The sequence below is a fragment of the Felis catus genome, chromosome A2 (genome assembly GCF_018350175.1).
Source record: "Felis catus isolate Fca126 chromosome A2, F.catus_Fca126_mat1.0, whole genome shotgun sequence".
In the NCBI taxonomy this organism is placed as follows: Eukaryota; Metazoa; Chordata; class Mammalia; order Carnivora; family Felidae; genus Felis; species Felis catus.
The window spans coordinates 77,914,268-77,940,033 of record NC_058369.1 but is presented as its reverse complement, the minus strand read 5'-3'; the positions used below and the strand labels follow the sequence as shown (position 1 = coordinate 77,940,033).

Sequence of the window (25,766 nt, the reverse complement as noted above, 5' to 3'; positions counted from 1 at the left end):
CAAAACCTAACAGCACACCTAAAGGAAACAGAAGCAGAGCAGCAAAGACACCCCAAACCCAGCAGAAGAAGAGAAATAATAAAGATCAGAGCAGAAATAAACAATAGAGAATCTAAAAAAACTGTAGAGCAGATCAATGAACCCAAGAGTTGGTTTCTTGAAAAAATAAACAAAATTGATAAACCTCTAGCCAGGCTTCTCATAAAGAAAAGGGAGATGACCCAAATAGATAAAATCATGAATGAAAATGGAATTATTACAACCAATCCCTCAGAAATACAAGCAATTATGAGGGAATACTATGAAAAATTATATGCCAACAAACTGGACAACCTGGAAGAAATGGACAAATTCCTAAACACCCACACACTTCCAAAACTCAAACAGGAAGAAATAGAAAGCTTGAACAGACCCATAACCAGCGAAGAAATTGAATCAGTTACCAAAAATCTCCCAACAAATAAGAGTCCAGGACCAGATGGCTTCCCTGGGGAATTCTACAAGACATTTAAAGCAGAGATAATACCTATCCTTCTCAAGCTATTCCAAAAAATAGAAAGAGAAGGAAAACTTCCAGACTCATTCTATGAAGCCAGCATTACTTTGATTCCTAAGCCAGACAGAGACCCAGTAAAAAAAGAGAACTACAGGCCAATATCCCTGATGAGTATGGATGCAAAAATTCTCAATAAGATACTAGCAAACCGAATTCAACAGCATATAAAAAGAATTATTCACCATGATCAAGTGGGATTCATTCCTGGGCTCCAGGGCTGGTTTAACATTCACAAATCAATCAACGTGATACATCGCATTAATACAAGAAAAGATAAGAACCATATGATCCTGTCAATCGATGCAGAAAAAGCATTTGACAAAATTCAGCATCCTTTCTTAATAAAAACCCTCGAGAAAGTCGGGATAGAAGGAACATACTTAAACATCATAAAAGCCATTTATGAAAAGCCCACAGCTAATATCATCCTCAATGGGGAAAAACTGAGAGCTTTCCCCCTGAGATCAGGAACACGACAGGGATGTCCACTCTCACCGCTGTTGTTGAACATAGTGTTGGAAGTTCTAGCATCAGTAATCAGACAACAAAAGGAAATCAAAGGCATCAAAATTGGCATAGATGAAGTTAAGCTTTCACTTTTTGCAGATGACATGATATTATACATGGAAAACCCGATAGACTCCACCAAAAGTCTGCTAGAACTGATACATGAATTCAGCAAAGTCGCAGGATACAAAATCAATGTACAGAAATCAGTTGCATTCTTTTTTAAAAATTTTTTTTCAACGTTTATTTATTTTTGGGACAGAGAGAGACAGAGCATGAACGGGGGAGGGTCAGAGAGAGAGAGAGGGAGACAAGAATCGGAAACAGGCTCCAGGCTCTGAGCCATCAGCCCAGAGCCCGACGCGGGGCTCGAACCCATGGACCGCGAGATCGTGACCTGGCTGAAGTCGGATGCTCAACCGACTGCGCCACCCAGGCGCCCCAATCAGTTGCATTCTTATACACTAATAACGAAGCAACAGAAAGACAAATAAAGAAACAGATCCCATTCGCAATTGCACCAAGAAGCATAAAATACCTAGGAATAAACCTGACCAAAGATGTAAAAAATCTGTATGCTGAAAACTATAGAAAGCTTATGAAGGAAATTGAAGAAGATATAAAGAAATGGAAAAACATTCCGTGCTCATGGGTTGGAAGAATAAATATTGTTCAAATGTCAATACTACCCAAAGCTATCTACACATTCAATGCAATCCCAATCAAAATTGCACCAGCATTCTTCTCAGAGCTAGAACAAGCAATCCTAAAATTCATATGGAACCACAAAAGGCCCCGAATAGCCAAAGTAATTTTGAAGAAGAAGCCCAAAGCGGGAGGCATCACAATCCCAGACTTTAGCCTCTACTACAAAGCTGTCATCATCAAGACAGCATGGTATTGGCACAAAAACAGACACATAGGCCAATGGAATAGAATAGAAACCCCAGAACTAGACCCACAAAAGTATGGCCAACTCATCTTTGACAAAGCAGGAAAGAACATCCAATGGAAAACAGACAGTCTCTTTAACAAATGGTGCTGGGAGAACTGGACAGCAACATTCAGAAGAATGAAACTAGACCACTTTCTTACACCATTCTCAAAAACAAACTCAAAATGGATAAAGACCTAAATGTGAGACAGGAAACCATCAGAACACTAGAGGAGACAGCAGGAAAAGACCTCTCTGACCTCAGCCGTAGCAATTTCTTACTTGACACATCTCCAAAGGCAAGGGAATTAAAAGCAAAAATGAACTATTGGGACCTCATGAAGATAAAAAGCTTCTGCACAGCAAAGGAAACAATCAACAAAACTAAAAGGCAGCCAACGGAATGGGCAAAGATATTTGCAAATGACATATCGGACAAAGGGCTAGTATCCAAAATCTATAAAGAGCTCACCAAACTCCACACCCGAAAAACAAATAATCCAGTGAAGAAATGGGCAGAAAACATGAATAGACACTTCTCTAAAGAAGACATCCGGATGGCCAACAGGCACATGAAAAGATGCTCAACATCGCTCCTCACCAGGGAAATACAAATCAAAACCACACTCAGATATCACCTCACGCCAGTCAGAGTGGCCAAAATGAACAAATCAGGACACTATAGATGCTGGAGAGGATGTGGAGAAACGGGAACCCTCTTGCACTGTTGGTGGGAATGCAAACTGATGCAGCCGCTCTGGAAGACAGTGTGGAGGTTCCTCAAAAAATGAAAAACAGACCTACCCTATGACCCAGCAATAGCACTGCTAGGAATTTACCCAAGGGATACAGGAGTGCTGATGCATAGGGGCACTTGTACCCCAATGTTTATAGCAGCACTCTCAACAATAGCCAAATTGTGGGAAAGCCTAAATGTCCATCAATCGATGAATGGATAAAGAAATTGTGGCTTACATACACAATGGAGTACTACATGACAATGAGAAAGAATGAAATGTGGCCTTTTGTAGCAACATGGATGGAACTGGAGAGTGTGATGCTAAGTGAAATAAGTCATACAGAGAAGGACAGACTCCATATGTTTTCACTCTTATGTGGATCCTGAGAAACTTAACAGAAACCAATGGGGGAGGGGAAGGAAATAAAAAAAAAAGAGGTTAGAGTGGGAGAGAGCCAAAGCATAAGAGACTCTTCTTTTTTTTTTTTAAGTTTATTTAGTTTTGAGACAGAGAGAGACAGAGCATGAACGGGGGAGGGGCAGAGAGAGACGGAGACACAGAATCGGAAGCAGGCTTCAGGCTCTGTGCCATCAGCCCAGAGCCCGACAGGGGCTTGAACTCACAGACCACGAGATTGTGACTTGAGCTAAAGTCGGATGCTTAACTGACTGAGCCACCCAGGCGCCCCCAGAAGAGACTCTTAAAAACTGAGAACAAACTGAGGGTTGATGGGGGGTGGGAGGGGGGGAGGGTAGGTGATGGGCATTGAAGAGGGCATCTTTTGGGATGAGCACTGGGTGTTGTATGGAAACCAATTTGACAATAAATTTCATATATTAAAAAAAAAACGTACACACTGCTGTGTGTCAGTTATACCTCAATAAAACCAGAGGAAAATAAGGGTAACTATGTAAGGTGATGGATATATTAACCAACTTTATTACAGTAATCATTTTGCAATTCATACATACATCAAATCATCATGTCATACACCTTAAACATATAACGGTACATGTCAATTTTATGTTAATAAAGCTGGGGAAAAAAATCTTTGGTTCTTTATATATAGTCAGGAGTGAAAATAATAATAATGATAATCCAACTGATGCTTGGATAGTAGTCTATGTGAGATGTTTTTGGCTAAAATATTTTGGCCAATACTTATATATAAACTAAGTTGACATGGTTTCCAGGAAGCTGGAGCTTTTTGTCCAGTGTTCAGCCATCAGCTTAAGAATATAGCTCCATTGTCCATGGAACCCCAAAACTGGATGATGCTATGTAGCCTAGTAGTTCAGTAACCATGGCAGCTGGAGAAACTTCTGCAACCCCAGGGCAGGTTTCCTCAGAGCTCCTTCTTCCAAGGTCCTCCACCTATATTCCTACTGAACCCTCTCCCTCAGTCACTCAGTTTATCTTACCCTGGTTCTCTAGAAGTAAAGTCACTTTAATTTATTTCCAGCTATCTCAGGAAACTCTAAGTGCTTTGCACACACTTTCTTAGGCAACCAGCAACACCTCTAATAGACCCATTTGGTATGGGTCTATTAGACCCAATGGAAACACAGTTCCATTACTACAGCAAAGAAAATTTGGTGCATATAGTCTAAAATGTTTGCATACGAGGAGCTGATGAACCTGTGGTCACAAGAATTCAAAGCCTAATCCATTCAAATACGATTGCCTCATTTCCTTAGAAGCCAAGAGTTTTTGGTGTGCCAGTGTGGTGGGAGTATGTAGAAATGTTACTTAGTAAATGGAAAAAAGTACTTTAACCTTTCTGACAAAATTCAGCAAGTGTGAGATTGTCACAATTAGAATTGGTTGTCTTTTCCAAATTTAGGTGACCTTTTTTAAGTGCAGCAATTGAAGTCTAATTAAACACAAAGAAGTTAAGATTTCACTCAAGAACCAATTTCTAAATTCAAAAATCCATTCCGTGCCAAGGTTCTGCTTACTTTAAACTGAAAATTAATTAATAGAGGATTTTTAAAACACTGGGCATGCACACTGAACTATGTGCTATATTCTCACAATGACTATATTCCGTGATGTTATCAGCTACTTTCAGATGTCAAAGAAGTAGAAAAGACTTGAAAAATAAAGTCATTGGTAATGAAGGGTGCAATCATTTTTGCAGTGACAGAACAAGTGATTATTTAGGGACATAAAAATATTCAGTGCCAGACCATACCTTCTTTTGTGACTTAAGGGAGGATTGGGGGAATCAACAAGTGGCTGGTTAGCCAATATTAAATTAACAACTTCAGGAACTCCATAGACAGGAGGATTAGCATAACAAGATCTGGGAAGGATCTGGCAAGTTCTTTCCCTCACCTGCTAGAAGCAAATGAAAGAACCCCCTCAGGACTGGTGTCTCTCTTCACCACAGCTCCTCACACTAGGCTGGTTTCTCAGTTTACTGGTTTAAGAGCAATAATAACAATTCTTGCACCTTTTTTTTCCTTTTTTTTTTTAAGTACACTTCATGCCCCATGTGGGGGCCCAATGCAGGGCTTGAACTCACGACCCTGAGATCAAGACCCTGAGATCAAGCCCTGAGCTGAGATCAAGAGTCGGACACTCAACCGACGGAGCCACACGGGCACCCCCGACAATGGTTGCACTTAAAGTATTTTCAAAACACTTTCCTATCCTTTCTCACTTTTGTCGTCACCCAGCCCATTATCTCCATTTGCCAAATGCAGACGCAACTCAAGCTCTCTGAAATCCGGGCTGCAACCACTGTTCAACAACAGGAGATGCTACCTTGAGATACAATCCAGAATTGGGGGCAGATCAGAGGAAAACATCTGGGCGCCACCCCAAACATGGCCATCAAAGCAACCGCCAGATCAGTGAGTGGTTCTCCTGGGGGCTGGACAATCCACTGGACCTCTGGGTGGGGGTAAAGGACAGAGTGTTCTGTGCCATCCTGCCCCTCGAATCTCACCTTCCCAGGCTGAGTCACTGTGTCAGTTGAAATGGAATGTCTACTGCTGTAAACCAGCCCTGGGAGTTATCCCCACATTTCAGCTGCACAGGGTACCTGCAAGCAAGTCCACTGCCAAATATGTATATTCCAATCAGTCTAGCTCATACTGGATCTGTTGCAGTACACAGAACCCATTATGAGGTCTGCCATGAGAAACTTACATTCTGGCTTTGTTATTTTTTTTCCTTAATTTTTTTTAATTTACATCCAAATTATTTAGCATATAGTGCAACAATGATTTCAGGAGTAGATTCCTTAATGCCCCTTACCCATTTAGCCCCTCCCTCCTCCCACACCCCCTCCAGTAACCCTCTGTTTGTTCTCCATATATTCTGGCTTTAAAATGTCCAATAGGGATTAGTTCTACCCTTGACCTAAGCTAAAATAAAACACATGAGCACATTTTCTAGATCAAAGAATGCCAAGATAACTATGCAATGGGTTTCAGAGAACTAGATCTCCACTTTGAAATTGATCCAGAATTCATATCTTACCCTCCTGAAAAAAATGTTTCCTTACCAAAACTACATAAGACACTTTAAAATTTTCTTTTGAAAATTCCTAGGTTTTGGTTGCTGTGGTGGAATGTGAAACCTACATACCTATTGGAAATATCTATTGCTTTAGTAACCATGTTACTTTGGATAGCTACATATCTCCCAAACGAGAGAACAGTCTTCCTATTTTATGAACAGGTGTAGATTTCTGCCTGTCGCTGTAGCAGTTTTCACGCTGTTATTACCACCATATTTTTACAAAAAGGAAACTGAAGCATAAAAAGGCTGTCCAGCACTTACAGTCAGTGGTTCCTAATGTGTAGGCTGAGAGAGGATCACTGTAAGCCCAGAGATCTTGCAGAGGGCCAGCCAGGTCCTTCCTTTTCCAACCATGTATCTGTGTGACGCAGGGTTTTCTCCGTACATGAACTTCAACAAAAACAACACATGGCAATGGTGTCAATGCAGAAGCAGATTGTTGAATCCAACTGCCTTTTGTCAGGCTAGACGTTTAAAGAGATTTGCAAAATGTAAAACAATACCATTCTTCTCACTGGATTTCGCTTGGCAAAATACAGTTATCTGTCATAAAATATGCATTTATGTTAACACGTTATAGGCTTCTGTCATTACTTTAAAATGAAATATGAAAGTATTTCTTAAATTTCTCAGTTTTAATTTCTAATATGGCAAACAGCAATAGATATAACTTACATAACCAAAAGCTCTTTGGGGTCCTCAATGAATTTGTAAAGGAATCTTGATACTAAAAAGTTTCAGATCTGGGTGAAAGAATAAAACCTTCGTGGGAAAAGCAAGTCAAATAATATTATCAAAAGAGAAGAATAAGGACAAATTTGAAATTAAAATGAAGATCACTATTGTAGTTCACCATTGTAGAATTAAGAAAGAAAAAAAGATATTTTCAATAAAATTAAGAAAGAAGATCATGTTTTAGGCAAAAGATCCACATGCAAGGTCCAAAGAATATGGAAAAATAAAAATTTCACAGAATTTCACAGAAATTTGTTTTTGAAGGGGAGTTTGGGTGTATTTGCACTATGGGCTAATAGCAAAAGCATTGGGAAGGAAGAGGGTGTTGTTAGCAATGGAAATATTATGGATGGATCAAAATATTTGTAGGTCTAAATCTGTCAGCTAAATTAATGCGAGATCTCAGGCTGAATATGAATCAAGTTTAATTAAAAGACAAGTCAGGATACAACCTAAATGTTGACCAATTGTGAGTTGTGATACATCCTTATGGTGCATTTCCAGCCAATTATGTTCTGAAAAGAATATTTAATAACTTGGACACATGTTCACAAATATAAGAAGCAGGCTACCAAACAATATTTGTAAAAATATAAATATAAAGAAAGGTAGAAAGGCTACAAACGAAAATGTTAATGGTTATCTCTGAGGATGAGGGATTATTATTACATTTTTGTTTGTGTTTTATTGTACATTTAAAATTTCCCCAATAATAATAACAACACTAATAATATAATACTTTTTTTTTTTTTTTTTTGTAGAGCTATAGCTATCATTCTTGTTTTCTTTATGCAGCCCCAAGCTGGAGCTATCTCTCCCCGAGAAGCCACACCCACTGACTCCTCCCAGGTTTTAATAAATAGCCCCAGGAAATCAGTCTCTTCCTTCCCTTCACAGGGGCCACGGGAGGACTCTGTTCTGCTTTTGAATTCAGCAGCTCCAGTCTGTGCTAATTGATTTGATTCTGGGAGTTTAGAATTTGGTAGTTGGGAGCAGAGTGAACTCTTCCTGAAATAATGAATGCAAATTAATGTGAAAGTATATCCCCAGGATTTCCTGTAAGAATCTTTTATTACAGTGACAGTTAGGAGTTTTTACAAGTACTTATCATAAATAATTTATTGCCTCTGGTGGCAGGCTAGATACCTTACGTGACTGTTACTATGGGAACATCAATGTCCATATACAGTTTAATTCTATTCCCAGAAGCTGAAATGAGAGTCGGCATTATCTTAATGTTACAGATGTGAGAATTTAAGCATTCAAAAGCTAAGTAACTGGCCCAGATTCAACAAGATGAAGCAGAGGAAGAAGAGCTGAAACTGGACTGTTAACACCCAACCCAGGACACTTGTGCCTACAGCTGGAAGCTTCCACATCATGTGCCCTGTGAGCTTGGTTTGTCATGGGCTCTTCTATATGAGGGTTGACACCAGGGGGGCCTACACAAGCTTTGGGTGGGCACCGACAGTCTTGTTACCTGGAAGTATTTTACAGGAGGAAGAAGAGGGTGCCACTCCCAGGCTCTGAATTACCCTTCGAGGTGAAAGTCAACAGAAAGTCAATGCTAAGAGTGCACTAGCCAGTGACTCTCACTTTGCCCAGGTAGGAGAAGCCAGGGCAAGCAGCAAGGGAAGGGAAAATATGTGAGCATTAAAGAGAAAGTGTTAAGAAACATCTAGACAAGTACAAGGAAGGCTGTTCCGTTTTAAATAAATGTGGCACAGGCAAGAAATGCAGGGCATACTTAAATGGAAAGGTGAAGATTTTTCAATTGTCAAAGGGCTGGAGTGACAATGAAGTAACTTTTCGCCTTCCTTCCCCATTGTCACAGGGGAATGATGACCCTTCCCCACGTCATCTTCTCAACTTCTGTTTTTGGTACAGGGAAAAAACATTGGAAACCCCCAGGAAAGCTGTATAGGGAAGGTCCACCTTTTATGTGGAGGTTATAGTCTAGGAAAACAAAGTCATAGTCAAATGACCTAACAAAAGAGAATTACAGGAAAACCTTTGGTTGCAAGTAACTTGTTCTGTGAGTGTTCCACAAGATGAGCAAACATTTCTAATAAATTTTAATTCGATAAACGAGCCATGTCTTGCAATACGAGTAGTACATGATGCTGAATGTTACATGATCACAACTGAGCCAATGGTTCCTGAAACTTGCTTTGCTATACAAGTGCTTTGCATTACAAGCATGTTTCTGAAATGGATTATGCTCACAAAGCAAGATTTTACTGTACTTTCTGGCAAAATTGATATAAAAGTCTACCTTCTCACTACCCATCGCTTTCTATCCTTTAATACTGTTTAACAATCAGGGGCACCTGAGTGGCTCAGTTGGTTAAGCATCTGACTTCAGCTCAGGTCATGATCTTATGGCTGTGCTGACAGCTTGGAGCCTGCAGCCTGCTTTCGATGCTGTGTCTCCCTCTGCCCCTCTCCCAATCACACTCCTCTCTCTCTCAAAAATAAACAATATTTTAAAAATACTGTTTAACAATCATAATAAATAATTCTTTTAATTTTTTTTAACATTTATTTATTTTTGAGACAGGGAGAGACAGAGCATGAATGGGGGAGGGTCAGAGAGAGGGAGACACAGAATCTGAAACAGGCTCCAGGCTCTGAGCCATCAGCACAGAGCCCGACGCAGGGCTCGAACTCACGGACCGCGAGATCATGACCTGAGCTGAAGTCGGATGCTTAACTGACTGAGCCACCCAGGAGCCCCCATAATAAATAATTCTTAATAATGCTTTATATAATAACAAATTATTAATAAAAAATACTCTAGTAATTATACCATGAAACTCTTTATTCTGATCTTGATGGAAGAATTATAAGGTGACTCTAAACCAGGAGTCAGCAAATATTTTCTTTGAAGGGCCAGATGGCAAACATTTTAGGCTTTGCAGGCTATACAGGATCTCTTTAAAAATGTAAAAATTATTCTTAGCTCAGCTGTACAAAAATACAATTTGCTGCTCCCATCCTAAGCTATTGCAGCAAATATAAGGGCCTTGAAGGGCAGGAGGGCAGAGCAGACAGGCCATCCATATCCACTTCTGTCATTTTCACAGACTAGTCTGTCTTGTTTCCATTACAATGGGCTCCAGCCCCTCAAACAGTGCCTAGTGGTCATTAGGCCTAAATATGTGATCGCTGATTCAGTAAATGATAGCTGGGCTCTGACAGCTGAAGAGAAGTTGCAATTTGTTGAAAGTCTGCCATTTGGTGTTGATTCTTTCCTCCCAGAATCTTGGTGTTGCAAATTCATAGTAACAGGCCTTTGCTCTCTCCTGGCCAACAAGGGTATTATCGACAATGAAATGACTAAATATTATGACTTATAGTACAATATGTCCTACATGCATGAGCATCTCAATGGAAAATGGTACAAAAAGGGAGTTACACAACACAGGCCTCTTTTACGTGCAAATCATCCTGGATGGAGGAACACCCGTATTTCCTGGTGGGGTGGAAGGAAACTAACAGTTCCCGAGCCAATTTCATGCTAATATGTTTCACACATTATTTAAGACAATCCACATATGTCATTAGAAGGTAGAGGATATTACATCTCATGGGGAGAGAACGGAGGCTCAGGGAGCTTGAATAATTTGCTCAAGTTCCAAAAATAAGTATGTCACAAACCAGGATTCAACTCCAAGTCTGTCTGTTCCCCAACTTCAGGCTCCTTCTATTATACCTGCCTACGGTTAGTGGTTGTACTATTTCTAGCTCTACCAACAATTTGCCCTGTGTCCTTTTGAGATGATCAGTTCACCTCATTCATTAAACACAAATGTAAATAGCTACCCATCCCTCAGGGCGTTGAAAGAATTCGTGAATGTTACAAAACACTGCACACAGCACTACCTTGCACTCACTAAATATTTGCTGAATTGGAATTTTGTTGAACATCTGAATTGGCTGTTACCCAGGAGAAAGGAGAGAAGAGTATGTGGAGGAAATGCCTGATTGATCACTACTGAGATGGGGAGGGACAAAAAGCATGACACACAACTCAGTGATTGTGTAGACGGGGGGGGGGGGGGGGGGGTATAAGTTCAGCCAAAGCAGGGTGCAAAGCAGGATCCAGAGAATAGGAGAACTTGGGTTTCTAGGAGAACTAACATAAACAGTACATCAATTTTCAAAGGATTTTTGTTTTTGCTTTTGTTAGCAACAGAGCCGTTCTTCAGAAACCTTATTTTGAAGCCCAATATATAAAACAAATACAGAGCTATTCTTAGCTCTGCTTTCTGGTTTCCATGGTGTCCCCTAAGGAACTTTTACAGAACCCCTAAGGCCCACTCAGGGCAAGGTTTGAAACTTCCTGCTCTTATAGCTGCCTCCTCCCTCAACACCCAGTCAAACATAGTATTTACAATTAATGAAGGGTAGGTGTTCCCTTTATCCTAATAATAGTATAGAGATACTCTGTAGAGGGTTTTCCTGCTGATGGTTATCATGTTCAGAGGTGGAGGTGACTTTAGGCCTGGTTTGATTCAGGCTTTCAACTATGGGGTCAGGAATATGTACCTCTTTGTTTTCTGATACTGTATTCTCCACGAAGACACCATTCCTTTTTTTTTTTTTCCTGAGAGAGAGACAGAGACAGCATGAATGGGGTAGGGCAGAGTGATACGGAGAGAGAATTCCAAGCAGCTCTGCACTGGCAGCACAGAGCCCAGTGCGGGGCTCAAAACCATGAAGCCGTGAGATCATAACTTGAGCCGAAACCAAGAGTCGGATGCTTACCAACTGAGCCACCCAGGAACCCCTGAAGATGCCATTCTTAAGCATGCTCTTTCTACACATGACAGAGATGGCCACCAGCGGTTTCAGGCTTCTATCATCCCTAGTATCTACAATCTCGGGAGAGAATGACTCTCGATCAATAGTCCAAGACCTCTTGAAGGATTCAACACCATCAGTCATGTGCTCATCCTGGTGCAATTACTATGGTTGGAGTAATTTAGAATTGATTGGCCAGGCCTGGTTCATGCACTCAGCCCTAGAGCCAGGAGGAAGGCCAGTACCACCAGAACATACAGATCAAGAGGGATGGGTGTGAAGGGTGATGCCCCAAAGCGATACTGAGCACAGAAAAATATATGCCCCCTCCAGTGATCACAGACATGACTATGATGGTAAGTAAGCCAAGGAAGGGGAGATTTGAAGCCCATGTTGACTGAAGTGATGATATAAGAAAAAGGCTAAAGTAAAATTCAGGAACAAGCAAAGAGAAAAGATAAGAGAAGTGTCCTGTTAGTGTGGGCCTGCACTTCCGCAGGAGAAGAAAGACTTCTTCGGTTCCTGAAGGAAAGGCAAGTCGATTGTTGAAGCCATCCAGAGGATGATTTGTCATCAGCGTCAGATGAAAAGTGGTCAACAAGTGTCTGCATGAGGATGTTGTGTGGGAATTCAGATTAGGAAGTCACTGGGGAAGACTTCAAGAGGCATTTCTGCAGTGATTCAGTTGCCAAGGGTGAGAGGGCAGAAAAGAGCAAGAATCAAGCTTTAGGAGCAGAGCGATTTTTTATTTATTTTGGACACAGTATCCACAGAGAAAGATTTAGTGTTGACTGGACACAAATAGCACTAAGCCAACCAAAGATAAAGACGCAGCCATGGTAGTGTGGCACAGCAGTTAGATGCTCAAGTTCTGGAATCCAGGTTTAAGTACAGACTCCTCCCCTCATTGGTGGTATGACCTTGACATATTCCATATTCTCTCTGGACCAAGGCCTCCTCATCTGGTAATTAAGGATGATAACAGTTTCTAGTTCAGGGGCTCTTGTGATTCAGGATTGACAAAGATAACATTTGCAGAGAACTTTGTACAGTGCCCAGCACATAAGTGTACATAAATGTTGGCATTCATATTATTTAGAAGGAGAACGGCTGATAGATACAATGCACATATTGTAGAAATGTAGAAACTGGCATCAAAACACGTAGCCTAAATCAACTGAATGAAAAACTGCATTGTCTCGGAGAAAAAAAGCTGGAAACAGAAGAAGGGAGAGCAGACCACTGCCCAGAAGTGACCAGGATACCTGAATATTTTATTTGAAATAGGTGAGTCATTGCAATATATTTTTTCATTCATTATTTCCAGAACTTTTTTTAATTAAAAAAATTAATGTTTATTTTTGAGAGAGACAGTGTGCAAGCAGAGAAGGGCAGAAAGAGAGGGAGACACAGAATCTGAAGCAGGCTCTGAGCTGTCAGCACAGAGCCTGATGCGCCATTTGAACACATGAATTGTGAGATTGTAACCTGAGCCCAAGTCGACACTCAAGCTACTGAGCCGCCCAGGTGCCCCCAGAACTTTAAGTTAAGAGCCACTAAGTGTCAGGCATTATGTGCCAGGTGCCGGGAGATAAGGAAGAGGATGAAACTCCCAGCCTTAAAGAGCTCACAGTGTAGGAGAGGGGAGAGAGAAGGCCACAAATGGTATCAACAGCATACTGAGAACTACCTAGGTTTGTTCAGAGCATGTGAGGGCAAGCAGGGCAGTGAGCAGTGAGCTCCACTGGACATTCTGTGGCTCCAGAGGGCATCCAAACATATCTGTATCGTGCGTGCCTGCTGGAGGTAGAGCTCGGTCATATATAATCCTAGAAAGTCACATCTAGAAACAAAACTGGCAAATGTCAGTAATTGTTGAAGCTAGGTGATAGGGATTCTATTATTCTCCCTACTTTTAGGTGTCCTTGAAAATTTGCAGTATAGAACGTTTTTCTCTTTTTTTATTGAAATGTAGTAGACACATACAGTGTTACATGGTTTCAGGTGTACAACAGAATGCCTCAACAAGTCTACACCTTATGTTATGCTATGCTTTGCTCTTATGCTATGCTCACAAGCCTAGCTACCATCTGTCACCATACAACCCTATCACCGTATCACTGACTATATTCCCTGTGCTGTACGTTTCATCCTCGTGACTTACTCATTTCATAATTGGAAGCCTGTACCTCCTGCTTCCTTTCACCCATTTTGCCCATCCCCCCACTTCCCTAGAACTTTTTAAAAATGGCATATGAGATTGGAACCACCATGTGGACCTAAAAAAAACCCCACCCCTCCCACCAAAAAAAAAAAAAAACCAACTGGCATATGAGATATAATGTATCAGAGCCAGAAAAGAGCAGTTAGGCAAAGGAGCACTTGGCAACAGCCATAACCAGAAACTTACAGACTGTGAGACACAAGAGGAAAATTGTGCCTCACTTGATGCGGATGCAGGAGTAAACAGAACAAGGCAAGGGGTGGGAGTATGGGAAAGACAACTTAAGGCAGTGATATTAAGGGGGAAGGAACAGAAATGGAAAGACAAATGGGAGCAAAGAGGAAAAACTAATTAAAAACAGGAATTTTGAACTCCCACTTACCAAAAAAAACACAAAAAAACAAAAAATGGAAAGTGGGGCACCTGGGTGGCTCAGTTGGTTAAGCCTTAGACTTTGGCTCAAGTCATGATCTCACGGTTCATGAATTCGAGCCTCGTTTCAGCCTCTGTGCCGACAGCTCAGCGCCTAGAGCCTGCTTCAGATTCAGTGTCTCCGTCTTCCTCTACCCCTCCCTCACTTGCACTCTGTCTCTATCTCTCTCTCAAAAATAAACACTAAAAATTTTTTTTTCTTTTGTCCATTGATGGATGAATGGATAAAGATGTGGTATATATATACAATGGAGTATTACTCGGCAATCAAAAAGAATGAAATCTTGCCATTTGCAACTACATGGATAGAACTAGAGGGTATTATGCTAAGTGAAATTTGTCAGTCAGTGAAAGACAAATATCATATGACTTCACTCATATGAAGACTTTAAGATACAAAACAGATGAACATAAAGGAAGGGAAGCAAAAATAATATAAAAACAGGGAGGGGGACAAAACAGAAGAGACTCTTAAATATGGAGAACAAACTGAGCATTACTGGAGGGAGTGTGGGGGGGGGGATGGGCTAAATGGATAGGAGGCATTAAGGAATCTACTCCTAAAATCATTGTTGCACTACATGTTAACTAATTTGGATGTAAAAAACAAAAAACAAAAAACAAAACAACTCTTAAAAAATTTTTTTCTTTTAAAAGAGGAAAGAAAAAAGAAAATATGATGAAAGCAGGTTGGTGTGAAAGCAGTATGGTGAAGCTGAATAACAAAGGTTAATGCACAAGTTGAAAAAAAAAGTATATATATATATATAGAGAGAGAGAGAGAGAGAGAGGGAAAGAGAGAGAGAGAGAGAGAGAGAGAGAGAGAGAGAGAGAGAGAGAGAGTCAGAGATGAAAAGGGATTAGGATTCTGCTCCAAATGAGGAATCATGAAAGATGAAAGAAGGATGCTCAATGAGGAAACCAAGAATCGAGGGAGAGTCAGAGTTCCAGATAAGCTACACAATTTAAGGTGCTGAAGTTTAAAGAAAATTTTCAGTTAGGTGACTTTGGGAAAGATCCATATACTTAAGTTCATTCTTGACAAGTTCATTCATTCATTCATTCATTTCCATAAATAGCTATTAATCTGTTTTCTGGCAATAAATCAGAAAACAAGATCGACCTTGCTTAAAGCTCAGCAACAAACAATGAAACAAGCAATTATAAATTACAATAAACTGAGATAGATGCCAACATGGGTAAGTGCACATGGCAGGCCTTCCCAGGGTACCTTCATTTTCATGCAGGGTGTTTCCCCAATCTCTGGGCTTTGTAGGTACAGAAACATGATCTGCTCCAATGCCTAATTCCATCTCTTGGGGATGGACACTCCCTAGCCAGGCTAACTGAAGTGATGACATAGGAAAAAATATAAGCACCAGAAGGTCAATTTATTGACTTACAGTAATAAAAATAACTAGAAATGATTTGAATATTTGTACTCTCTGAAGTGTATATTCTTTCATAATAGACAGATTACCATCACAAGATTACTCGAAGAGAATGGATCACAGCAAAGGGTGGGGGGGGGGGTGGTGGTGGTAAGCTGGATGATCTTAATGCCCAGTGTCACCAGGCAGTGGTTACCCCATGTGGTCACCTACACTCTTCAGCCAAGACCTGCCTCACAGTAGATATTGGTGTTCATGGGTCAGGGCACCATCCCTCTGGCCACTGCTAGAGGATCTGCCCTATTCTATCTTTCTCAATATCCCTTTTATAGACTCCCTTACTTTTATGTACACGTTCATTCTCCAGACATGGGATAATATAATTAACTAACTGTAATCTTTCTTACATATAATCAACAATCAAGTCTTGCCCCCACTCCCATGGTGATATGCAGATTATCCAGATTAATATCTGGGCATTAAAATCTGTTGGGATTTTCCTATGTAGGTCTGATTTTACCAACAGTGTTTTAATTATTCCTATTTTCATGTTCAAAGTGTAATTTTAACTTTCTTTTGGGAATGTTCTGCCTATTTTCCATTTGTTAGATCTACTTTTAGCCAGTTAAGGTTGGGTTTGGCCAAAGAATGGGACATCAGAGATCAGAGGGGAGGAGGAAAATGAGGGTCAGGTATTTGATCCCCCAGCTCTCTCCTTATGGGGTCACTGCAAATAGGCTACTTCTCTAGACCAATGATCACAGGTCTTGTTAGGAAGGTCCTCTCCATTCCTGAGTTTTGGTAATAGCTCTCATCCTTTTCCCCTTTTGGGCCTTGGGATGGAAACAGTTCCCCAGCATTGCTAGTCCCAAGATAATTCACTGTGCCTTGTTGGTCTCCCTAAATCCTGCCCACACCATTGTAACAATCTCTTTATTACACTTTCCTAATTTTCTCCTTTGGACATGCCATCTCTTTCCTGTTGGGACCCTGATATATATTGGGGTTGACTGGAAACCCATATATTACCAATGGGAGTTAAAGGCTGGAGCACAAATATGTAGCCAACTAATTACGTAGTGATAGAGACCCAAAGAACTACGAATTTAATCTTTGGGGTTGTGAAAGAACAAATGTTAGGTATTAACTTTCCTGAAAAATAAACGAATGAAGTAAATGAGCTTAAAAGAATGAACTTAAATGAGCTTAAAAAGAACCTTAAAGAGTGTCAAGCTTCTAAACAATGCATAAAATTGAGGCAAGTAAGGTTCAGTGGCTCACCCATAATCAAAGTCCCTTACCTACAGAATTGAGAGTAAATTTGGCTTTCTGGTTCCCAGTCCTCCGCTACTCGGTTTCCCCTGGGGATATTATTTCGATTCCTTGAAGAAGAAAGCAACATGGATGTCCTACAGTTTTATTTAATCAAACAAAAATTCCAAGGAAGAGAGAAAGAAGGAGGTAGGTGTGGTGATTTCAAAATATGTCCACAATCTCTTTGATAATTCTCCATTCAAGAGGTAAAACTAGATTCCTCTCCTCTTGAGTACACATTGGATTTACTGACTCGCTTCTAACCAACAAACTACGATGGAAGAGATGGTGTATCATTTCCAAGACTAGGTCATAAAAGGAAATGTGACTTCCTCCTTGCTCTCTCCCTTGGACACTTGCTCTGGGGGAAGCCAGCTGCCATGTTGTGTAGCAACTCAAGCAATCCTATGGAGAGGAACTAAGACCAACTGTCAATAGCCCTTCAAGTACACCACCTTGGAAGCAGATTGTCCAGCTCCGGCCCAGCCTTAACATGATTATAGCCCCTAGATAACAGCTTGACTTCAATCCAGATGCAGAACCACCCCTCTAAGCTTCTCCTGAATTCCTAACCTAGAGAAACTATGAAATAATAAATGTTCGTTGTTTTAAACTGCTAAGCTTGAAGGTAATTTGTTATACAGCAATAGTTTACTAATAAAAAAGGAAGAGGAAGGAAGGCAGAAAAAGAGAAAGAAGGGAGAAAGAATAGGCAGAAAAAAACACTGCTTGTAAAATATTCTCACGTACCACAGCCAAAAATTGTTCAGAGAACAACTACATAAAACATAGAAGGCTGATGAGTTGGGGAGTTGCCAAATCAACATATTTGAAGCATAGCATATCATGGTTTCTAAATGAATACAAAAAAATTTCATAGTTTAAAATCTTATAACGTGCCACTCAGGTCAGATCATGGTCTGCATAAACCCAATATACTATTTACGATGGTGGAACAAGATTTTGTGGGAGAATATGAGTACTTTTTATGGCATTGATCTCTGAAACCAAGAGAGTGTATCCAACTAATATCAAATAAACATATATGTATGTATATAGAAAGACCTTTTCTTCATTATTGTTTTCTATCATCTTCTTTTTCCTCTAAAACTGCCTCCAAGCACTGAGAGTTGATCCTTCTATCTAAAATTCTTGTGGCAGTCTTTGTAGGAAGATCTGGGAGCCTGGAGGCCAACAGAAATTCTGCTAGTTCAATTTTAATATTTGGGGAGGGAATGGCTATCAGAGACTAGTAAGGCCCCATAAAATAACCAAAGTTACAGTCATAACCCATCTCAACAAGCTTTAATCTCATTGAAGATTGGTTGTCTATCTTGTCAATTCTATGGTTTGGGCCTTCACAAAAGACACAAGTTAGGTAGTTATTTAAGTAACCTCTACACCCAACCTGGGGCTCATACTCCTGACCCGTGAGATCAAGAATCTCATGCTCTTCCAACGGAGCCAGCCAGGTGCCCCCTACACAAGCTCTCCTTGCTATGCATAAATGCTTCCCTGTGAACCTCTGTTTCGGTGGCTTTATGTTACATCTAATATAGAATGAGCGGTTTTCTAAACCTTCTGCTGAAAGGCCCCTAACTGCTGCTTCTGATACATGGTGGATGTCATTCATCCTAAATGTGGATTATTTCTTTTGTAATCCTTGATTCCTTTTCCATTCAGCTTTCATCTTCTCAGGTTCAACAACAGACAAACATTAAAGGAGGAAAGCAAAACTAAAGACGCATGGATATCATGAAAAGTAAAACTGAACACTGCAGTGAGCATAGCACAAGGCCGAGGTGTCCATCACCATCAATGAACGTAACATTGTGTGCCATCTCTACTTTGATAAAAGAAAAAAAAAAAGAAGTTGAATTTTTTTGAATGGTGTAGTATAAAAGGGAATAATTTGCTTCCAAAAAACAAGGATGTATGGTAAGAGAGTAGCTGTGCTTCATGCTTGGAATCAGAAGAGCAGGGGAGTGAAATGCCTGAACCAGCATATGTAAGATTGAGGAACGACATCAGATCTTGATACAGAATGGCAAGGAGGAGGCCGGCAGACTGGGGCCGGGCAGGGTTGTGGGGGGGAATCTGTGTGTGACACCAAGGAGGCAGCCAACAGAGTGGGAATCAATCGAGGAGGAGAAGAAATCACTGAAATTAAAGACATGTTGGGGCACCTGGTGGCTCAGTCGGTTAAGCAACCAAGTCTGATTTCGGCTCAGGTCATGATCTTGAGGTTTGTGAGCTCAAGCCCCTCCTTGGAATCTGCACTGACGGTGTGGAGCCTGCTTGGGATTCTGTGTCTCCCTTTCTCTCTGCCCCTCCCCCCCCAAATAAATAAACATTAAAAAATCTTTAATAAAAAAAAAAAAAGACACGAGCAAGCAAGTGGATGAAAGGTGAAGGAGGCACTGACTCAGGCAAGTTTCATGGTGAGACATTCTAACCCACATAAGTCAGATAAGGAGAAAAGGGTCCATGGTTGGATAGACAGCTGCATAGCTAGCTAGCAAAGTGAGAAAGTAAATAAGCAAGTAAGCAAATAAACAAGTGTCTGTAAAAAGAAAAGAGGAAACGAGTAGCAGAGTTTACCTCATGCTGTTTGTTTTCCCCAGAGAAGGAAGTCTGCAATATCTTGTGAGTGACACTGAGACTCCTAGGGGTGACCATCCACATGGTCCAGCTCTGAAAAGAGAGCCTCTTATGATTATGCAAGTCTTAGGGGGTGAAACAGGACTCTGTCTAATGCTCTGGGATTGCACGGTTTATTTTCCTAATGGGAGACTGGATTTTACGTGGCACAGGCAACCGTCTGAGAGCTGGAAAGCATAATAAAGTTCAGGAGGGAAAAGAGAGTTCCTGGAACAGATTGGCTTACCATTACATTTGCAAATAATTCCCCTACTGTCAAAATCAGCCTTTGGCAGATATATTTGGTTTGATTCTGGAGAAAAGGGAAATAATAAAATCCATGACACCAGTGCTTTTGACTATCTCATTTAAGGAAGCTAGCAAAAGAATAGCAGTAATTGGAAGTCCTCAACACTTTTGGATTCAGATTAAAATTTTTTCATAATTTCATTGCAAAGGCTATAGTGGTAGCAAGTGACAGAATCATAACTCTGGTCTAAAATTATGCTACAAATAAGAAGATGATAGACTTGACTTTCCAGTATGTTCAAACCAGTAACAGGGTGACCAAAAAGGGCCTGAAGAGCTGCCTTTGTCTCAGGAGACAGTCGTCAATACAATGAGGCATAAATCGCTTAAAAATAGAGCCAGCATATGGGTTGCCTTCTAACCGTGTGAAATATATAAAAACGCTAGGAAAATGTGATTAGAATTCCAATACATTATGGATAAAGCTTGAAATAAGGCAAGAATATTCATGCAACCCTCTGCAATATGCATAACAATAGAAACTGAAAATACACCGCATGGTAAAATGCCAATGAAACATTAATAAGCAAAATTTTCTGTGCATAATCAGTGAAAGTAGAGGGTTACTAAAGATTGGAAATCTACTGTTTAGGGAAAAGTAAAGCTGTATAAATAAAGAGGGCAGAATTAGAAATGGCGGAGGCAATCTGTTTTGTGCATCGAAGGATCAAGAGAAAATAATATATAAAATGTGATGCCAAATTTCTTCAAAAAAATAACAGCTGCTATCTCTGAATATTGGGAGTGTGGGGCAATTCTAATTTTTTCTTTATGTGTTCTTGTTTTCCAAATAATCTCGTGTATTATTATTTAAAATATTATTTTTAAAAACTGTGCAGCAGATTTAAGTCCACATATTATTGTAATGATGACAAGACCAGATGGATTCTGTTTTCATTTTGTAACAAACATGCAGGTCTAGATTCAAGGTAAACAACTACAGAGCAATGGAGACAGAGAAGAAGAAAAAATACAAAAAGAATGACAAAGGAAGAAGTATCTTCATTAGAATTTTAAGAGTTATGTGTTTAAAAGGAGAAAGGACAAAAGACAATAACTGGAAGAGATATTAAATAAAAAGAATATTAGACAGAGTTGCTTTCCTATAGAGTTTAAAACTTTAACAAGTATGTACAGCGTATAGCATGTGAAGTGTTTCTATGGAGAAATCTATAGAATCACAGAACTCTAGACTTAAAGAGAACCTTAGACATTATCTAGTATCAATTCCATCATTTTATAGAAAAAGCTGGGATCCACAAAGGCAAAGTGACTCAAACCTAGTTAGAGAGAGTTTGGGATTTGAACACAGGATTAAGCATTTGGGGCTCCTTTTGTTTGGTTTTATTGTAGTTCATGCTGCATGTGAACACTATAATCTTCCTCCTACAACTTCCAAAAAAGAGAAGGAACATTCATTAGGGGTAGGACATGAAATGATAAATGCATATTTTAAAGGGATATGTTCAACTTTTCTGCAACTGAAAAGGATTGGGTAACTAACCAGTTACTGGAAGAAAGAGAAATTGCTTCTAGACGGAATGGAGAAAATGGGGGTGGGGGCAAAAAGGGATGTCGTGAACTCAAACTTAGAAAGTATGAGGAAAAGATGGGGCACCTGGCTGGCTTGGTCAGTAGAGCATGCAACTCTTGATCTCAGGGTTGTTGAGTTCAAGTCCCATGCTGGGCATGGAGACTACTTAAAAAAAAAAAAGACAAGACAAGACAGTATGAGTGAAAGAGACTAACCAATCAAGTGAGACTGGCCTTGAATCAAAGGAATATGGGGTAGCTCTCTACAGAAATTTGATGGCTGATTGGGGCGCCTGGGTGGCGCAGTCGGTTAAGCGTCCGACTTCAGCCAGGTCACGATCTCGCGGTCCGTGAGTTCGAGCCCCGCGTCAGGCTCTGGGCTGATGGCTCAGAGCCTGGAGCCTGTTTCCGATTCTGTGTCTCCCTCTCTCTCTGCCCGTCCCCTGTTCATGCTCTGTCTCTCTCTGTCCCAAAAATAAATAAACGTTGGAAAAAAAATTAAAAAAAAAAAGAAATTTGATGGCTGATGAAAATAATGATGAAATCCTAGGTGCTTGGGGGTCTATGACTGTAGACAGATGGATAATCAGAAATAATTTTTTATGAAGAGCCGAAGAACAAAGTTTTCTGAAAGTCATAAGTGGAGAACAGAAGGTTAACAGAATTCTTTTGTTCAGAGAAATACTGCTTAAATACAAAGTAGGAAGTAGAAAGTGGGTAGAGCAATCAGGAGGTTATGACCGAGGATACCGAACACAAGACACATAAATAAGTTCGATTTTCAAGGAATGATTTGACATAAAATAGTGAGTCCAAGGGGCGACTGGGTGGCTCAGTCAGTTGAGCATCCGACTTCAGCTTAGGTCATGATCTCACGGTTTGTGGGTTCGAGCCCCGCATCAGGCTCTGTGCTGACAGCTCAGAGCCTGGGGCCTGCTTTGGATTCTGTGTCTCCCTCTCTCTTTCTGCCCCTCTCTGCTCACGCTTTGTCTCTCTCTCTCTTTCTCTCCTTCAAAAATAAATAAACATTAAAAAAAGAAATAGTGCATCCAAGCCTTGGGAAAAAAGTCCTCTCTAAATGAGTAGAAATAAAAATGCACAACAACAACAAAAATGCATGAAGAGTTGAGGATATTTAAATTCAGGTTTCTGTTATATTAACAATAAATTTGAACCATACAAATGAATAGAAATTCATTAACATATAAATATAAAATGTAAATCATGAAAGGAGAAAAGATTGTCTTTCGATAAATGTTATTATGATTGTGAATGTTTCAAGTTTTCTCTCTTTTTATATCAGCTGGAAAAATTGTTTTCAGTTAAAAATATTTATGAAGTTTTATGACTAAATCATTGGCAGCTTCAAAGTTAAAAAAAAAAAAGAAAAAATAGATTGTCAAGTGTTTTTATTATGACTAGCGCTAACCTGTCTGTCCCACTTTCCATGAGAATCAAAGGCTCTGGCAGTTAGATAGTAAAGCTGGCTGGGGAGGACCCCGCACTGCACACTGTGGAGAGACTGTGTTTTAAAGGAGGTAGTCCTATGGAAAATGGCTACATTTTGCTGTAGCCAAATGTAGCCAAATGGCTACATTTGCTGTCTCTGGAGCTTTGGCTCTGAGCCAGGGATCTGCATAATGGTATCAGCTGCTCTTGCTCTGGCAGCCCAGCAGCTAACATTCTCTAGCTCTATTTAGTAGCAAAAGATGGGGTGTCTATACCCAATATAAGTAACCGGCAGTAAACAAAGAGGATGCATTTCCATTCACCTTCAATTTAATTAGGTCTCCTAGTTTATACTTTCTCTGACCATCCTATATTTCTTCACAATTGTGTAATTTGTTTTCTATTTATTTGTTTAACGTCGGTCTCCCCAACCAGAATATAAAGATGGGAACATTTTACTTCTATCCTAATTGTCCCTTTGTGTAACTGTGACTCCAAGCACGGTGCCTTTGCCCAGAATAGGTGCTATAAATAATGTCGACTCCATGGGAGAATTTACTCTCAGATAGCCACCCCCAGTAACTAAAGGAAATATGTTCCTTAATCTACGGCAAACAGGTAACTTTCCATATTTTTTAATCCTGGAAGATGGTTGCATTTCAAATATCTTTCAAGGCTTATTCTTATTCATTTTGCTTAGTGCAACTCTCAGCATTAATATTTTTGATTCATTGGGATGTGCTCCAAAAATAGGAAATCAAATCTAAACACATAAATTGGCTCAGGAAGTAGCATCCGGAACATATTATTATTCTTATTGATGATGAACTCTCTTGCCAATAGTTTTCCATCCTCCCTGGATTATCGCATGCCAAAAAAGGCATGCTTCACAGAGCCCTTAGTTCTTTAAGTGGCAGGTTCTATTTAAATACATAGATAAGACTTGTCAGTCTGTGCTGCTATTAAGCTGTAAAGTCACATTGCAGTAAAAACAATACTTTTGGTAGCTTTCCATGTTCCTTTTAATCCTTTCCCATTTTTTGGAAAGCTTGTGAATTTAGGGCCTGGTTTAAAAGAAATGTCAATGAAAAAAAAATCAAGAACTAAGGAATAGCTAGAAATGACATTACAACATTTACATTATCATACATGCAAGCCTAGAGAAGCAGTGCATTTGATATTCTAATGATGGCATGATCTACTTATACATAGTCCCTGAGAAATCATGGGGAATACCATATGCCCAAATCTTTGCTTAATACTTACATTTTGTAGAGTTTATGTGATTTGTAGCTTGTGTCCAACTTTTTAAGACAACTGGTTTATTCTACTAGCTCCATGGTGAACAACACATTTCCTGAAAAGACAAAATCTTTCATAGTCTTGAAGTACCAAACAGTGCCTGGAAGAAATGATTTTACAAGATTTAACCTTAAGTGCCCTCACTGAGTTAACTGTGATTCATTTCAGATGTTATCTTGATTTTCCCATCAGCAGGGTAATGTCTTAAAAGACTAGGTCGCTAAGCTGCTCTACAAATACATCTTTCCAACTGATACAGTTTATATATATCTTGCTGACTCTGTTTCTGCTACTAAATAGTTGGGAAACCTTGGGAATGTCATTTTTTTAAATCTCCATCTGGCCTCATTTTTCTCATTTACAAAATGAAGGAGTTGAATAAGATCAATGGTTTAAAGTATTTGGCAACAAAACCCTTTCTTCAAATAAAAATATTTTGTCAAAGCCTGAGGTATGGAATAGAATATGGCTCCATTTAGCATAGCTTGAAAATCACTCATCTAAATACTATCTCATGTCAATTTGACTACGAAATATTAGAATTCCCAATAATAGATTCACGGTTCATATTAAAAAATATTCACTGAATGTCTGCAGGTGTTAGTTTCAGCCAGCATTCTGCTGTACTCTATGCAAGCCAGGCCCTTACCCATTTTTTCCAGCAGGTTATTTTCCAGAGGGGGAACCACAAAATTCCACAAATAAAATAAAAAAGTTATAAGTACAAAATGACGCACAATATAGGGAGTGATTACTTCTGGCCAAGGGATCAAAGAAGTGTTCATTAGAAGGTGGCAGCATTTGACCAAGAGGTAGGATTTTTGACTGGGGAAAATGAGTGTTTCCAAGTGGGGCAAACATAGTAAGCAAAGGTTTGGGGGCAGGGAATTGAAATACATGCTAAGAGAAAGGCAAAGTGTGGGGCACCTGGGTGGCTCAGTCGGTTAAGTGTCCAACTTTGGCTCAGGTCATGGTATCACATTTGTGAGTTCGAGCCCCACATCAGGCTCTCTGTCAGCACAGAGCCTGCTTTGGATCCTCTAACCACCCCCTCTGCCCCTGACTCACTCATACTCTGTCTCTTAAAAATAAATAAGTAAATAAACAAACAAACAAATACAAAGGCAAAGAGTTTCAGCTTGGTTCAGCGTGGTATTAATGGTAAGATGGGGACTTTGAATTAGAGCTGGGAAATTCGGCTGGAATTAGATTATCAACATCCTTGAATTTCATGATAATGAGGTTTGTCTTTATTTTTTAGGAAACAAAAGCTATTGGAAGTTTTTTTGTTTTGTTTTGTTTTATTTGGGGTTTTCATTTGTTTGTTCATTTTTAGCAGAAACTGACATACAGTTAAGCATCT

At 39.9% G+C, this 25,766-nt stretch overlaps 1 long non-coding RNA gene across 1 annotated transcript in view; it reads right to left on the bottom strand.

The window, feature by feature from the left end:
* LOC105260372 overlaps positions 1-11,612 on the bottom strand; it is a 197,466-nt gene extending 185,854 nt beyond the window's left edge. Inside the window, exons 1-2 of the long non-coding RNA XR_002740444.2 lie at positions 11,555-11,612; positions 6,530-6,658 (exon numbers count right to left, since the gene is read on the bottom strand). This is a non-coding gene — a long non-coding RNA (uncharacterized LOC105260372). The remainder of the gene's footprint in view (positions 1-6,529; positions 6,659-11,554) is intronic.
* Between the last annotated feature and the right edge of the window lie 14,154 nt (positions 11,613-25,766).